Below are 17,173 nucleotides of genomic sequence, written 5' to 3' on the forward strand. Positions count from 1 at the left end.
GCTTGCACATGTGGGCAGAAGCAGTGATCTTCTACCAAGATACAGAGAGAAAGCTTCACTGCTGAATTGACTAAGTTATTAGCACCCTGGATTCTGAAACTATGCTGATATAATCACGGTCTCTGGCTCAGAAATTTCTGATAGCTTTCATAGTGTTTCACTCCTAGTTAGGTGAAAATTGTACTCTCTGCACTTTGGGCTTCTTCAGTAGTTGCAGTGGTTTGCTGTGCTGGTGTGAACACGAGGAGGCTGCTGTTGAGCTCTGGCAGCTTAAACAGGTAGGCATTCTCATACTTATTGAGAAAAAAAAAGTTTAAATGGTATTATGGGCCTCTTAAGCTGGAAAAAGGAGAATTCTTCTTTCTCTCTTGAGAAACTGCTCATCTAGTAGTTTAATAATGATAACATTTGAGTGTACAGACAAGAGATTGCTTGGAAGGCTGTGGTTTCTGAGGGTGCAGGAGTCTGAGTCCTTGCATATGGTGCTCAATCCCTATAAAAGTTAGAAGTATGGCAAATGGGGGAAAATCTTTCAAGTAGACATCTGACTGATAAACATCAGATATGGCTTCTTTAACTTTTATTGATTTAATTTAGGATTTTTGGTGTGCATTTCGAATCTGGCTTAGCTGAGTTTCGCGTGGGTGATATTATTCACTGGCACCTGCCTTGCATTACCAAGAAAGCTTTTGCTTGTGCTGGTGGAGGATCCTTCAGAAGAGAGTTTTCAGACAGACAAGAACAGAGAGAAGCCTCTAAATCAAGACAAAATGGGATGTGGGGGGGCGAGATTAAAGAACTATCAACAATGTAATTGTTGGCAGAAGAGCTCCTTTCTCTCTAGGCTGATGTGTCTTGTTTTGTAAAATTTCTTTAGTGATAAACCACAGATAGAATTCTCAAGACTCAGCACATCAGAAGGCTGTTTTACAGAAGAAATATATTAAATGTGCTATAAATTATATATTAAAAAATGTCTTTATTTCCACTATTTTTTCTTAGGCTAAATTTTTAAAACCTTTTTTCAGGTGTTGTCAAGGTACTCTGAAAGCCTAAGGAAATCCTGAGTTATTTTATGAAATAGTTGGGTCCCAGGAGGGGATTGTTTAGCCAAAATTTTCCAGTCTGTTCTGTGTGTTTTGAATACTAAATAAATGAATTTGTGAGACTCCCTTCTTGGATAGACTCATAGGCATTTACCATTTGGTTTAGGCCTGCAATATAAGAAATAATGACTTCATTGCTTTTCTTGCTTGGATCACCCCATTCAATTCTACCCTATACTCTGTTGTTGTCTCTCTCTTTGTTCTTTTTCTTTTTTCTTTTTCTTTTTTTTTTGATCAGAATATCTAGATTTGTGCTCTGTGGTAGAGAAAACTGCACTGATTCTTTTTCTAATACAGCCATTTACAGAAGTGCTAATGTGTCCTAGGAAACATGAAGGCACAATACTGTTTTTAGAAATTGTTTTACAGAGTTATCAGATTTTTTTTACCCTTTTTTTTTTTTCCTTTCCTGCTCAATATTTCAAGAACTATCTTTAGGCTGAACAGAAAGAAAAGACTTATTGACAGCAAGATTCATTAGACTGTGAAATAGTCTCCTAAGGAAAGTTGATAGAAACTTTGAGATTTTAAAAGTAGCTTATTGGGCGCAGGGGAACTCAAACCTTTTAATGTACTGCATGAGATAGGAAATGTGTTAGAAGAGAGAAGATGGACTAACTGGCTTGGTAAGGCCATCTTTTGATGTGTAGTTTCTATAGCTATTTGCCCAGAAACACTAGCATTGCTAATTAACTGCTCATCTGCTTCATGTACTTACGGCTTACTAGCTAGAGTCAAATCCCATCTGTCACTTGAGGACAATTAAGTGGGCTGAGAAGCATCATTTTATGACAGCACCTGGCCAGGAGGAGACAGTCCAGATGGACAGCATGAGAATCAGGAGACACCTAGGTGAGGAAGGGGAAGGAGGCTGTCTCTGCAACAGGCAGATGCCAATGGTTGTAAGCCTGTTCCTATAAAGCAAAGAAAACCTGTTCTGGAGTGGCACTGACAGGAGCACACAAAACTCATACTTGTGATTCCAGGACCAGTGCAAGAGCTGTGCAGTTTTCTTCAGACTGCAATGGTTCCTGTCTTCAATTTTGTATGAATTTTGAAACCGCAGTCTGTGGAAAATTGCAAGAGCTGACCAAAACCCAAAAAATGGCATGAACAATGTTGGAGACGAGGAAGAGATGATATAATCATTGTTACTAAGTGAGACCCAAAGCTTGGAATGGGGTTAGGGTCAGTGGTGCTGTGGCACAGTTATATGATACTGTCTCTTGGTTCTGCTTGGGACATGATCCTAGGGGATGAAAAACTGCATCAATAAATAACCAGTGTGGAATTTGCAGGCAACCCTGACAAGGGAAGAGATGAGAATGTTGACTCCATGTTCCCAGAAGGCTGATTTATTATTTTATGTGCATATTATATTGAAAGAAAATTATATGCTAAAATTACACTCAAGAAAGAAAAAGAAGACATCACAAAGCTAGAAAGGAATCATAATAAAATCTTGTGAGTGACCAGAGAGTCCCACACAGCTGGATCTGTGATTGGTCATCAAGTAAAAACAACCACATGAGACCAATCAAAGATGCACCTGCCACTTTCCACAGCAGCAGATAATTATTGTTTACATTTCATTTCTGAGGCCTCTCAGCTTCTCAGGAGAAAAATCCTAGCAATGGTATTTTTCAGAAAGTATGTCAGTGACAAACCAGACCAAATTTTCATGGTATTGACATGGCTTTCACTTTGTGCATTTTCATTCATGCTGCTCTTGCTGTCTGCTGCTTGTGGCTTGCAATGTGGTCCTTTCATTTGAGTAAGAAAACATGTGGTGAGTAATTATATTTGTCCCTAAATATAATGTTTCCTCAAAGCTCTTCAAGCAGTGTCAGTGGCCCTTTAGAGGCCATTTTCCTAGCTTAGAGCAGTGTGCTTGGGTAATGAGGTAATGATAGTGCCTCAGTTATATCCTTCAGGTGAGGGCGAAGCCTTAAGCTGCCATTCAGCTTTAGAATTACTGCTGTAATTTTAAAAGTATCTACCCTCCTTTCTCTTTAAGCAAAATCATCCACCCCATTTGTCAAGATAATGATATCCATGGCCAAGCAGGACCTCTCCTTCCAGTGATAGCTTCCTTCAGAGGGATGCCATTAACATCCTCATTTTCTATCACCTGAATTCACAGAGTTTAATTTATGTCAATTCTTTTTTTTTTTTTGGCTGTTATTCACCATGTCTGTCCATTATGCCTGACTAGGAGACTGAAAGAAGGGCAATTGTGCCATATCAGCCTTTGTGCTGATACTTCCCAGCAAAGATTTTGCATACATATATATACAAACAGAGAGAGATAATTTTTTAATATATGTATGTGTATATATATATCTATATATCTATATATCTGTATGTATATATTTTATCTGTAAGTAGATGTACATGGAAGGGAGATTTGGTTCTTGGCAGGCAAAAAAGAAGGACTTTAACTTTTCCTGGTTGTAAATTTTGCAAGTCCTGGCATGGTGATAAGTTGCAGTGGGCTCTGTGGTCCCTTCTGGCAGGGCTGCACTCAGGCCACAATGAGACATCAGTAAAACTTTGTGGCAGATGGACTCTCTTTCCCCTCTGTGGGAGAACAGACTGAAATCTCTGCCCTTGCTTGCACATTTCAATGGGGAAAGGCTTCAAATAAAAACACTTCTGTTTTGTAGAGCTGAGGAGACTTTTAAGGTGGCTGAGAAGAAACAGTAGGTAATCCTAAGTCTTGTTAGCCATAAGCATTCAGAAATCATCACTCTAAATATCAGATGAGAGTTTAGGGTGGCATAATCTACCTTTTGTAGCAGTGCCTATTTTTAGGTTCTAAACTATTGTGGACTATCTTTAAAAAAAAAAAAAAAAACTCTTTCCTAACCATGTGATTCCAGGAGCCCTGTTCCCCCCTTGCCTTCATGTGTCCATGGTCCTGTGCAGCTGGATAATGGATAAAGGACCATTTGGTATTATTCACTCTCTGTGCATTTCAAACTGAATCAAGACAGTTTCTCAAAACAAGCCTGTGCAGGATTTTGTGGAGTTTGGTGTTTGGGTTTTTAACCACGGTTTTAGGGGGGGGGTTTTGTTGTTTGGGATTTTTTTCACTATGGTATTTAAAGTATACTTTTAAAAGCTTGAGTATTCTAAAAACCAGACTTGAGCATCAGTTGACCCGTTTTGTTCAGGAAAACCATGACATGGAATGGATTCCTGCAGAGAGAGGGACTCACTTGCCTAATCCTGCCAATTAAGACAAGAAAGATTAAATAAAAGCCAGCAACATAACAGGCAGAAAAATAAATTAAAATGCTTTCATTCTTGCCCAAGCAAAAGGATTTGTGTACAGAATATAGGAGAAAATGTTTAAGATAATTTTATTTAAATTGGGCTCTTTACAATTTAAAAAACATACCTGAACAGATTTTTTCTCAACCATCAAAGTCATATATTTCTTACCTGCACACCACTTTCCAAATTTAATTTTTTTTTGTTCTTCCATCCTTCCCTACTAATTTGAGACTCTAAGGTCTTTCATAGGCCTGCATGAGGAATGTCATGTGTATTTTAACAATTTATTTTTAATTCTGTTCTCTCTCTAGTACAGAGATTCTATCAAAACAAAAAACACTGTTTTGATGCCTGTTTTAGGTACAAGCACAGCCTGAGACAAAGTGTTGAATAAGAGGAAGAATAATCAGGTGTACTTTGGCATACTAGATACCCAGTTCCAAATGACTGTGATTACACTTTTCTTCTTTCACTTTTGTCACTAACATAATACCAAGCACATTTCCTTCAAAAAAATACATTTTGAGCCTATTAGAGAGAATATGTTAAGGTCAGATTTTTCAAATGCATTCAGAATACTGAATGCAGATGGGATGCTCAGTGCTCTGGTGTTCTGTGGGTTGATTTTTGTTTGCTTTTTTTTAATGATCCCACAATAGGATTTATGGACATAAAAAGACTTTGAAAATTCAGCTGCTATATAAATTCTCAGGTCTGCAATAGCTTGTTCTTAACAAACTTTTTTCATTTTGGAAAAAGCATTTTGGCTCTGGGATTGTCAGGCATTTTACCAACTGGCCAAATTCTGTTCTCATTGAAATCAGTGAAAATAATTTTATCTCAAATTGATCTTTTCTGATGTGGATTTTTGGTCCTGCTTGTCTTCTTTACCCTTTGTCCATAGGCATATGTTTAGGAACAAACTTCACCTGAGCTCACAGGGCACTAGACTTGTGCCTCAGCCCTGGTCCCAGCTCTTTGCTCCTGTGCTGTGGGTGGATCAGACACATGTGATGCCCAGTGACCCACACCTGCCAACACATGTGGCTTTTCCTTAAACCCAAGCAAACATCTGGGGGGGTTAGATGGCTGTATAGGGGTTTTCCATATGCAATCCTTTATGACTGGTGAAGAGGAATACGATTTCATGGTGCAGCTGTGCTCAGCTTTAGTAGGTGAAGCATTCAGTAAGGTAGACATCAATAGTAAGCATGATGAGTTATGTTTCAGAACTGTCTAAGTCTTTTGATTCATCCACAAGGGTCACCAGATGACAAGGTAATATGTGAATATCTGAATTACAGGCCTCAAAAATGAGGACAAAACAACTGCTAGCCACAGTTGTCACTGTGGATGAAAAACACAGGGGTAATTCAGTGTGCAAAAGTTCTTCATCTCTATTTTAACTTTGCATCCTTACCTTATTTTTGCCCCACTAGTTTCACTTGAGAAAAACAATTTCATATCAATTGTTTCTGAAACCTTTGCCTACAGCTCAGGCACTGTGTAGCTCCACACTATGGCCATTTTCCTTTAAATTAATTGCTTTTTTCATTGTGAAACAACTTGTCCCTGGGACTGTTTTTGTACCACAGGCACAGAAATGGACCAGTAACTAACTGATTCACTCTCTAAAACACCACATATTTCACATTGTATCCATCTGTGCTGTGACAATACCCTTCTTTATTTGATTATGTTCCTTGAACTCTCTAAATGCTAATTTAGGAAATTATTTGCTTGGCATTTTTTAAACTGTTTTGTTGTTGTTATCACTATTATTTATAGAGACAATGAGCATAAGGAGATATTTGGAATCTTTCTTTGTTTTGTGCTTTTCCTCAATTTATGAAAAGATTTTTATTTTTAACAGACAAACTTAGGATGAAAGAGACTAGATCCTAGCACATCACTGCTTTCTGGTACTGTTATGGTAAATGAACACATAATTCTTTGACTTATCACAAGCTAAACCAAATCTGTATGGCTTTTCTCCACCTCTTTTAACCACCTACAATCTTGGAGCATATGTTGAGAATGCCACCCATAGCAAAGGATCAGTGTAAAGCATCTGTTGCAAATTATCCAGCTGAGATTGATTGATTTTTCAATTTACAAATTTAACTCTCTTGGTTTAGATTTCAACCTAGACCTCAACAGAATTTCAGTAATGACACATGCCAGACTTAAGTGCTAGACAGCTTCTGAAATTCAATAGATCCAACATTGGTAATTAATAGATATTTAGGCACTGGTTGACCTTGCACCTTTCTAATGAACCTCTAGGAAGTGAATAGGTTAGGACATAAAGAACCCTTCTGAAATGTCCTTTGTGCTTCCAGGGGTTGAGGGACTGAAGCTTGCACCCTTCCTGTGCTTGGAGGTGCCTTGTTCTGGAGCTCCCCTTGCTTCTGAGGCCCGCAGCAATCCTTCTAGGATTGTTTGAACAGGATTTATAGCCAAGCAGTAAACCAAACTAGCAGTAAAAATTCTTAAATTATTGTGCTAGGCAGTCTCCTAAGCTGTGCTGAAAAAGTAATCACTTTCACTTATGCGTCTTGATTTATTGTTTCTGAAAGAAGCCCTGTACTCTGGTAGCGTTTTTGTCAGCTTCCTTTGCTGTTGAAAAAACTGGGTTTTACCTAGTTTTTTTCCTCTATTTCTGTCAGTATTTTCTGCTATGTGAAGAGAAATGTCAGTCAGGTCAACAAAGTTACTAAGATAAACAAGTAGGAAATCCAGCCGTGACCGTATCATTTGGAGGAAGGGATAAAGGTTCTTTGTAAGCTTACCAAGTGAATTGGGTAGTTTTCCACACACCAATTGGAACACTGGATACTTGACCAGCAAGATAGTTTTCAAGTTTGAAATCTGCTTCTGTTCATAATGGAAATGTGAAGAAGTAATTTCTTACCGCTTCTGTGAAATGTTTGTAGAGGGGCCAGAAAGAGAGATGGTAATGTGGGTAGCAAGAAGTCTAGCCATACAAAGCAGTTGCAGAAAATTTAGAGTATCAGAACCCTTGTTTTGTTTTTGTGTTTGTTTGTTTCTTTATTTTGTTTCTGTGTGCAATGAAAATTTAGAAATGTGTTATAGACTATAGACTCTGTGTGTGATTTTCTCTACCCAAAAGAGACAAGGTGACCTGAGTGTCGAGCTTTCACTGCTATGTTATGAAACTGCAAAGCCTGATGAACAGGCAACTGCAGTTTGTTTACAGAATTGTGGCACAGAAAGTCACCATGACTTTGAAACCGAGCCGAGATCCATACATTGAATAGCAGATCTGCGTAGCATTGCTGCAAACCATAGTGCAAGGAATCAAGAGCCACATTTCCCCTGAGATTACAGGTAATTTTTATGTTTCTGACTTTCTGTTAAACAAGAAACATGCAGTTCCACGTTAGTTCACAGTGATATTACCTGTGGGACCATTGAATCTGGGGAAGATTAAAGCCGTGCTGCCGGTGAATACCCAATCTCTCTTACTGGCTGCAGAGCCAGGGAAACAGGGCTTTCCCAAAGCACCAAGCCAGGAAAAGAAGAGCTCTCACATTGCAGGAGATCTGTGTCTCCACAGCCACAGGGGAGAAGGGAAGAGAGGTGAGCACACAGCAGGATTTCTCTCTTACTCGGCTCCTCAGGAGCATGAACACAGACGACCATTGTAGCCACTGACTGATGGGGCAGGAATCCCTGGGGAGGTGCAAAATGCTCCCTTGCAATGGGTACCTTGCCTTTTCAGTTTTCTGCAGTTTGTTTTCCTTGTTGCACTGCATTCCAGCAGTTGCCTTTGTTTCCTGTAGGACTTATTTCCTCTGTATTTATTGTCTTATGCTGCCCTGCCTATACAGCGGTAAGCAAAGAGTAAATCCTTTATAAGTGACTACATGACAAGCACAAGACAGACACAGGAGACACTGTCCTATTCTTGTGGCTGAGAAGGGATTTAGGCTCTGTACAATGTGCCACAAAAGATTTCATGCAGTGGTTGGAGTTGCATTATCTGTAACCAGAAATAACCATGACATAGACAGTTAAACTCTGCATCTGTTTTTGTCACACGGATTAAAGTTTTGTGATGGAGACCAAGGAGAAAAAAAAATCAGTCTTATGGCAATAGTACGTCATGCTTTTTATAATATTTATCTATAAACAGAAACCTTCATTTGAATTGGGAAATTGTAATAAAGCATCAGAGACTTGCACTGTAGTGTCTTTATATTTTGGGTTATGGGTTTTTTGGGTAAATCGTTCCTCCAGTTTCTGCTTTGAGGAAGATAATGAATTCTCTCCTAATTTGGTCGTGATGCATTCAATTTTTAGCTTGGTAAATCATGTAACAGATTGGTTTCATTTCACAAAGGAACAAGGAAAGGCGTACAGGCTTAGAGGACAGATAAAATGTCCTAAGTCTCCTGTTATACTTAATCCTAGTAAACCTAAACCTTCAATTATGGCTCAACACTAGTTGAATAAGTCCTTCCTTTCCCCAAGTCCCAGCAGGTATCCTCCTTGCTGGCAGCAACTCCTGACTCTCACTAGAGCAGATAATTTGAGCTAAATCATACATTGTCCCCTCATCTCGCGGTCAGAAGGCGAGGAGGCGATAAGTGCTTTCTGAGGTGTTTCTGATATATGTGTTTCCCTGAGGTTGTGAACACTGATTACAGAAGTGACTCAGAGTCCGTGGAAAGGGAGTTTTCTGCTAGATAAACCTCTACAGTGTGATTTCACTGCAGGTTGAAGAGTGACTTCTGTCAGGAAGGAAAAACAGCATTAACTTTAAAGGGGACCCTCGGAGTTAAGGGTAGAAGGCATCTATTACTGGGCTAGATACATTCTTGCCCTGCAGAGCAATTCCAGGGTTTCAGAAATCTTCCTCTTGCTGCCATGGGGAGAGGTGAGATAACCAGACTTGGCTGTTCAGCTGGAATGCTGTAGAAAGCCTTGTTCCCCTGATGTAGAGCGGGAGCATGGACTCCTGTTTCCTGTCTTCAGGCAAGTCACTGTCATCTCCTGGCTGCTCTGAAGTTTGCTTATGGTGGTTTTTGCTGCACATGCACCATTAAAAATGGGCAGATGTCCAGGCTGGTGACAGCAAGTGACTGAGCACAACCAGCAAGAGCTGCTTTCCTGGTAAAATATCTGAATTGGGAAGAGCAGAGACCAGGTCTCCTGCCTTGGGTAAAAGACAGTCTGAACTGCAGGTAACTAAAGAGCTCTGGGCTGGCTTTTTTTCCCCTTCTTGGTGGCTTTCAGCAGAGTAAGTGGAGAGATTTGCTGCTCTGTTTTGTCACCAGCCTCTCCCAAAAGGAGCAAACAGCCTATCTATTTGTGGAGGGGGAAATTACCTAATCTGGATGGCATAAAATTGGCTGGCAGCTGTCCCACTGAAGTGCTAGAGAAGGTCTCAGTATGTTCTACTTGAAGTGACACCTGTCCTTTTAAAAACTAGAATGTTTTCAAAGACATTTAAACCCACAGATTATGAAGAAAAAAAAAATCTTGTTGCATTTAATGAAATATTCAAGGCTGCCTTCTTTTTTTTTTTTTTTTTTTTTTTTTTTTTTTTTTTTTTTTTTTGCTGAAACCTCTGCCCACAAAACACCTATTTCAGCTTGAAAAATCTCATTCCAAATCAGAAATACTTTGGGGGGAACAAAATTACCTAGCAAGAACCTAATATCTACACATCTGTAGCTGTGTAATCACACTTCAGATGATTGACAGTCATTTCCATGTCTCTATAGGAAGACTGAGCCTTTTCTCTCCATAACTAAAACCAAAAACTAATGCCATCAGAAATTCTGTGTTTGACAAAACTGAAGTCTAAAGTTCTCTTGCAGAAGAGCACTGTAGACAAGATCTGAAATGATATGTCCTTAAAAAGGGGAAATGTTTATTTGGGAGTAATAACCACATCATTGTGGTTTTCTGTTGCATTGTAACTACTTGGAACAAACAAAAAAAATTTTGGCATAAAGTTTTGTTCACCATAAGCATGGGTTCTGATTCTTTAATATTAGAAGCTTTTTCAAGATTTATCTGGGTTTATTTAGCCAAATAAAATGTCAGCATGAAATTTCTATGATCACATCTCCTGACAAGCAGAGGGAGATGGATGAGGAAATGTGTTGGAATTTTTTTTCCAATTCAAAGCACACAACTTTGTCTAATTATCCTGAAGAAGTATATAGGTTTGTGGAAATGAAGATGTAAATTGGGAGTAATCAATTTTGTCTACTTAGACCATCTCTAGGTGGTGAGGGAGAAAGAAAAAGAAAAAATTGCAAAAAACAAGAATCAAAAAAAATAAAATACTATCTTGTTCTGCTCCTGTTGTGGAAAACAATTTTGCTACTAAGTAAAGCAATTGCTGTGCAAACTTCTAGCTAGTACAACTTCTATTGTTATTTGGCAGATGGGTGTGCTTGTTTTTAATGGTCCTGTTTTGCCTTGATTATCTGCATCTCGTCACTTCTGGCTGAGCACAAGGAAATGTTGGCACATTTCAATGCAGACTACCTGTCAGTAGGAATATGCTTACAAACACTAATGTTGCAGCTGGAGTTAGCATATTTTTTATGACTTGACTGAAGCAGAGAATTGCTTTCTGGGCCCTGTGATTTAACTAGTTTCTAGTGGAAGTATCTTAGCACGAGGGGAGCTCCTTGTTCCCAGCATCCTCCTAGGGACCCACAGTGTGAGGCTGTGTGATGGTTGAGTTCAGCCTTGGCCATTAAAGGCTTCCTCCCCCTTCTCACTGACACCTGCTTAGAGAGAAGTTAATTTGTTTTTTTTTTGCAAAGAACTGGGACTAACCCCAGGTTTCTGGACATGGTTCCTCTGCTAAGTAACGTGGCACCTGTTTATGCCCATGTGTTATTATTTTGTGCTGTGGGTTTTGGTGGTGCTAGCCAACAAAATTCTCAAGGCTGACTGTAGGCTCAGGTAAAATGGCATTTGCCAGCAAAACAACTGTGAGGCAAAAGACCAGCTTGTGATTCTCTGTGCTGTCTTGGCTGTGCTTAGGAGCATGGAGAACTGAGCCTCAGAACAGGCTTATGCTACAGAAATACAGCAACCATCCTCCTCCCTTGCAAACAGCAGATTCTATTCTCTTGATCTCTCCTCTTTTTCTGTCTGTTATCTTTATCTTGTTTGTTTCCATAGCTGGAGTTCTGTATCCCTATTAGAGGCTTAAGTTTTCATCCTTGGAAAAATTAAATTCTCACTGCATTTCTCAAAGGCTTTGAGGTGGCCTCATCTGCACTGTATATCTGAATTCCTCTACCCTACTTACATTGCTCTTGAGTTTCTGACAGCTATGGGTGCACTGTAGCAAATTATTTGCTTTCCCACATCCCTTCACAGAAGAATGAGTGGGATGGGTTTTTTCCTCGTGCAGCATTCAGCCCCTGTGAAAGCACCCATATTTCTATGTTCCCAAAACTTCCAAGGACTGCTGGTGTCTTTACCTTGCTCTACCTCTGTGCTTTTTTCCTCTGTGCCTTTTCTGAATGGGCAGCCCAGAAAGCTCTGCATATGGCAAAGACATGGGTTTTGCACATACAGCATGAATGCTGCCAACTGCACCCACAGTGGAGCTTTTTCATCCCAGGAGAAGGAGGGAGGACCTAACAGAGTGTTAAATGGAGTGCAGAAATAGACAGTAATGACTCCATGGCACAACTCCCCCTCTGCAGGAGCACAAAGGGAATGAGGACAGCAGCCCCCCTGCACAGGGGTTCTCTGGATTTCGGAGTGGTGTGGGAGCACCTCCATTCTGAAGCAGAAGAGCTGTTTCACAGTGTCCAAACAGGAGTAGACCAATCAGAAGAAGTGCCAGTCTCATGGAAAACTTGGAAAAAATTTGGCCAGTTTTCTACATTCAATGTTGTGGCTCTTACAGAGATCTGTAAGTGACACACGTGATGGTTTTGTTGGTTCTCTGCCTGCTGCCGAGGAAAGTGGCGTGGATCCCGTGGGTGACGTGCAGCTGCTGAGCCAGCCAGCTCTCAGGCCAGCCTGGCTGCCTGCCACCCACAGGCTGGCTGAGCCCTGGCTGCTGGGGATGGATTTCAGTGGGTGGTTTTCCTTCTCCTTGCGGGGTAAGTTAGTTTTGCATCCTGCCATGCCTCTGACTGATATCTCTTCTGTGATGCTGTGGGGGAATCTCTTCAAAATAGCTCCATGTGAATGTCTCTGGGCAGATAGTCTCCTCCTTTAAAATGCTGGTAATGTACCCAAAAATGAGCTGCACAGTGCATGACCATTAGCATTTGTTAAAGAAGTGGGATGTGCTGGGTCCCAAACATGCAGATTTCTGTATCATGCAGCCTTTTCCCACACCTGCTAGACTGACATTTCTCCAGACAGCATGAAGGCAGAGGTCAAATGGCTGTCCTTAGGCATTCTCTGAAGCTAACCCTGTGTTCTCCAACATTGTGGTTTTCAGGTATTTATTTTAGAGCAATTTCAATGCCCCACATTTATGTATTTATTTGTTTAACTCCTGAGTTTGGTGTTGGAATATTTTTTATTTTTTCATTGCTGGCAAAGAACCCTAAGTAAATAGCAGAGAAGCAGGTCCCAGGAGCATGACAGCATGCTTCACTCACAGTTACTGCTGCTCTGTGTGTACACACATAGATGCATGTGCTGCTGCTTTATCCAAAATAGTGGAAATAAACATAATAAATGTTACTGGTGGTAGTTTTCCTTGAAGTTTAAATGAACTGAAACAATAAATTCACTAGCTCAGATTTCTTTCCCGAGTTCCAGTTGGTAGCCCACAAACAATACTATACTTTTAGTTACAAGGGTTCTATTTAAAACTGGACAGTTTTTCTTTACATTAATCATCCAAGCTCATAAATACTCCTGTCCTGCTAAAACTGTTCCAGGCAGTAGAACCCTTCTGAATTTATAAAAAACAAACAAAACAAGAAAAGGGCAGAGAACATGATCTCATACCTCTGTTTAGTATGATTTCTACTTCAATCATGCTTCTAATTGTGTATCAGTTGAACAGCAAGACAATTATACCTGTTTCTGGCTTCCTTTAAAGCAAGGCCAGGCTCTTTTCAGTGGTGCCAAGGACAGGACAAGAGGAAAGAGACAAACAGAAGATGTTGCATTAGAGCTTCTGGAAACACTTTTTCACTCAGTGTATACAAGAATAAAAAAAGGGTATCCAGAGAGGATGTAGTGTCTCCATCTGTTCAAAACCCAGCTGGACATGATCCTGAGCAGCTGGCTCTGACATGGCTTGAGCAGGGAGATGGATAAGATGACCTCCAGAGCTCCCTTCCACTCTCAACTGCTTTGTGATTCTCTGATCACAGCTCTTGTCCCTCTTCACCTTTACGTCATTTCTTCCAAGACAGAGTAGGCGATGAAAAGTAATGAAAGGAATGACCCAGAATGACAGGGGAAACCTTTAGGAATGGGATAGGGAGGCATGATGGTGCCACTGAAATGTCAGGAAAGAAGAGCTTGTCACAAAGAAAACCCTGGAAATGCAGTGCAGCAGAATGCCAGGGACTGACCCAGATGCAGGAAGATCAGTCCAGAGAAGTCATTAAGCCTTCACTGCTCTAAGTGTGAGCACCAGTGATTTGGACATGGATGTAAGTCTGTAAGGAGCTTCTTGGATGTTGAGTCCTCTTCCTTTTCATGTAGTGCAGCAGTTGTACAGAGCAACACTGTGATGCTAAACATCACAAACCCAGGCTCTCTGACAGCTCTTGGCATTGAAGTGACTTTTGCTCCGGGCCCAGGAATGGATCATTTGGTCCCCAGCTGCTTCTGGAGACCTCTACTGTCGTGATCCTGGGGGCAGCAGCGAGAGTGTCAGCCCAGACACGTGATGAGAAAAGGGCTTCTATTATTTCATATCCTGCAGAACATCAAAAGAAGCTGTAAGAAAAGAGGAAGGTCTTCATCACCTTAACATAATCAGGAATGTTGCTCTATTTATTTTTTCTTTCCTTTTCCTTTTATTCCCCTGCCCCACTCCTCCCCATGCCAATGTCACTATACTTTTTCTATATGTGGCCTGGGGGTAGTCACTGATGCCTCCATAAGAACCCTCCATGCCACAAAAGAGGTTGAGGCTGTGCTCATTCTTTTTTTTTTCAGCTGAGTTCTGTTTGTTCTGTTATCTGCCCAGTGGCAAGTGACAGGTGCCACTCTTCTGGAGAGACATTACACTGAAGTGTGACAAGAATTCTTTTAGCAGGCTTTTATAATAATGATAGCTAGCTGTGATAATGCTTAATTCTCCTTTTTTCCTTTTTTTTTTTTCTCCTTTTTTCCTTTTTTTTTTTTTTAATCTTCATTGAATAAGAATATGAAGCAGTGACGTTGCTATGGCCACTTGGAGTTAAATCAGAACACTTACTGTGTTATTTCTGTCCTTACTAGCAGTAACTTTCTTGGTTCCCAGATTATTGCTCCTGAGACTACTTTCTTTAAAAGAGACTAGGCCATCTCTTTACAATGAACAGGGGTTTTTTTTTTTTTTTTTTTTTTTGTTTACTGTGGAGGGTTTTGTTGATTGATTTTTTGTTTTGGGGTTTTTTAATTTGCTGTTTTGGCATGGGGGGGTTGTTTAGAGGTTTTTTCTTGCCTTTTTTGTGGGTTTTGCTTTTTTTTTAGTTTTCTTTTTTTTTTTTTTAGCATCTTCTTAAATAATAGAATTTGTTGCAAATTAAATGCATCAGTGGAGCTGTTACTGCTCCACTGTAGAAGTTCCTTGAGAGTCTCCTGACAGGTGTGTGTGTGTGTATGAGGCAGCTAATGCTAGGGGCTGGCATATCCTGGCTACTGGGAGGGAAGATTTCAGAAGTTCCCACATCAAAAACTATTGTTGCTGCCAGCAGGGAAGGGTAACAGGCTCAAGACAGGGACTGAAAAGGATTTTCTTTGATTTGGTTTCTCCTAGTGAGGGAATTTCCAGGATATGAGTATCTGGTGGGGAAAAAAAACCCACTAAGATGCCCAACATAAATGCCTGAGTGGATTGGGAGCAAAAAGAGGTCTGACAGTAAAACCTGTCCTTTTTGCTGCCATCTTTCTAGTTCCTGCTTTGGTCTTTTGAAAATAGTTGTGACTGAATTCAGGCCTAATGGACCCCAGCCCTGATCCCCAGTCCCAGCTGCTCTCTGGTCCCCATCCTCCTAGAATTTGCACTGCACATCCTGCTGACATTGCAGCAACACTTTGAACTTCCCTCTTTTGGCAGCCTCCTCCTGTGGATTCCATTTGGTCACAAATTATTGAAACTGAATGTTCTTCCCTAACAGATTCTCCATGTCCCCACTGTAATTCTAATTTTAAATTAGCAAGTATACCTTAGTGTAAACCTGGAGTGTCCCATTAAGACCTGCCTTCTGTTTCCTGGGAAAGTGTCCTCTGTAACATCCTCAGAGTGTCCACTGAGATCTCTAAGGTAAAAGAAGGTTGTAGGGCTCTGGAATATCCAGAGAAAGCTGATCTGTTTCCCAGAGATGCTCAAATGCTCTACACAGCATTTAAATGTTGCATTATGTTTTCCCTGTGGCACTCACATAATCTTGTTTCAGTAATTGAAAGTTACAGAAATTGGAGCTTTATCATTTAATAACCTTCCTACTTGCTGCTTGCTCAGATGACTGTGATCTAGTTAAAAACATTATGCAAATGTATTTATAAACAAAAAGTAATCAACCTGTAGAGAAAGGAAAGCCAAAGCAGAAATGCACTAAAAGTAAGAGACAAAAATAATATACCTGAGACTTGAATTCAGAAAATACTGATCAGTCCTAATTTTATGTGAAAACATAAATGTTTGGATGTTGGATGTGCTGACTATTTAACAACCATAAAATTCTTGCTTTCTTGTGAAGTGTTAACTTTATAATGGGGTATTTTGACAGACTTGGTAATGGGGTATTTTGACAGACATGAAGTGAGAGCAGCTTAACATCTGACTAATCTCTTATTAGGACACTTTATTTGCACTTGTCAAAAAGATGGTTTCTTCTGTCTTTTATGTCTGTGATTTAAGATCCAGCCCTCCACTACAGATTGTAGTTTGTTTTTTGAAGTTCTGGAATATAAATCAGCAACAGAAATGGAATAAAAGTAAATCTCTGGCTACTTCAGTGAGGAAGAGGACAAGGGCACTTATTTGGTTCTTGGACTGGACATTCAGCTCTGAGCCACTGCATATTTCAAGTGGTTATGCAGTTGTGCATTACCAGCAGAAGTCTCTAAGTGTGAGTGTACAAGTACTTTATAAAGACCTGGTGATTTTGTCAATCTTAAGGGACATCATTTTTCCCCCCTAAATTTATTTTCAGGAAGAGAGAACATAAAGCATAACTTAATCTGTTTTGGGGTAATTGGCACTGTTATCAGTGGTAATAGGTAGTGTTTGGGGCTGGGATAATTCAGTACTTGGAAAAAAGTATCAAAGGTTTCAGTCCAATGTAACTTCCAGGTTTTTTTGATAGAGGAGCGTGATACTAGATCAAATAATCCTACATAAAGAAACATATTCTCGTGCCTGCTGTTGACAGTAAAGGACACAGTATTTTTAGGAGAGATGCCAAACTCACCACTCTATGCAATGCACAAACATTCTAAAAGGCTAAGTAGAGATGATTGTATCTCTCTCCTCTCCTCAGGTGATTAATTGAATGCTGTTCAGTGAGCAACAAAGTCCATCTTTTCACAGGACTGTTCTCTCATGCCTGTTTTTCAAAGGATCCATAAATCCATGGACTTTTCCTTCTGAC

This window comes from Serinus canaria, chromosome 3 (assembly GCF_022539315.1).
Source record: "Serinus canaria isolate serCan28SL12 chromosome 3, serCan2020, whole genome shotgun sequence".
NCBI classification, from domain to species: Eukaryota; Metazoa; Chordata; class Aves; order Passeriformes; family Fringillidae; genus Serinus; species Serinus canaria.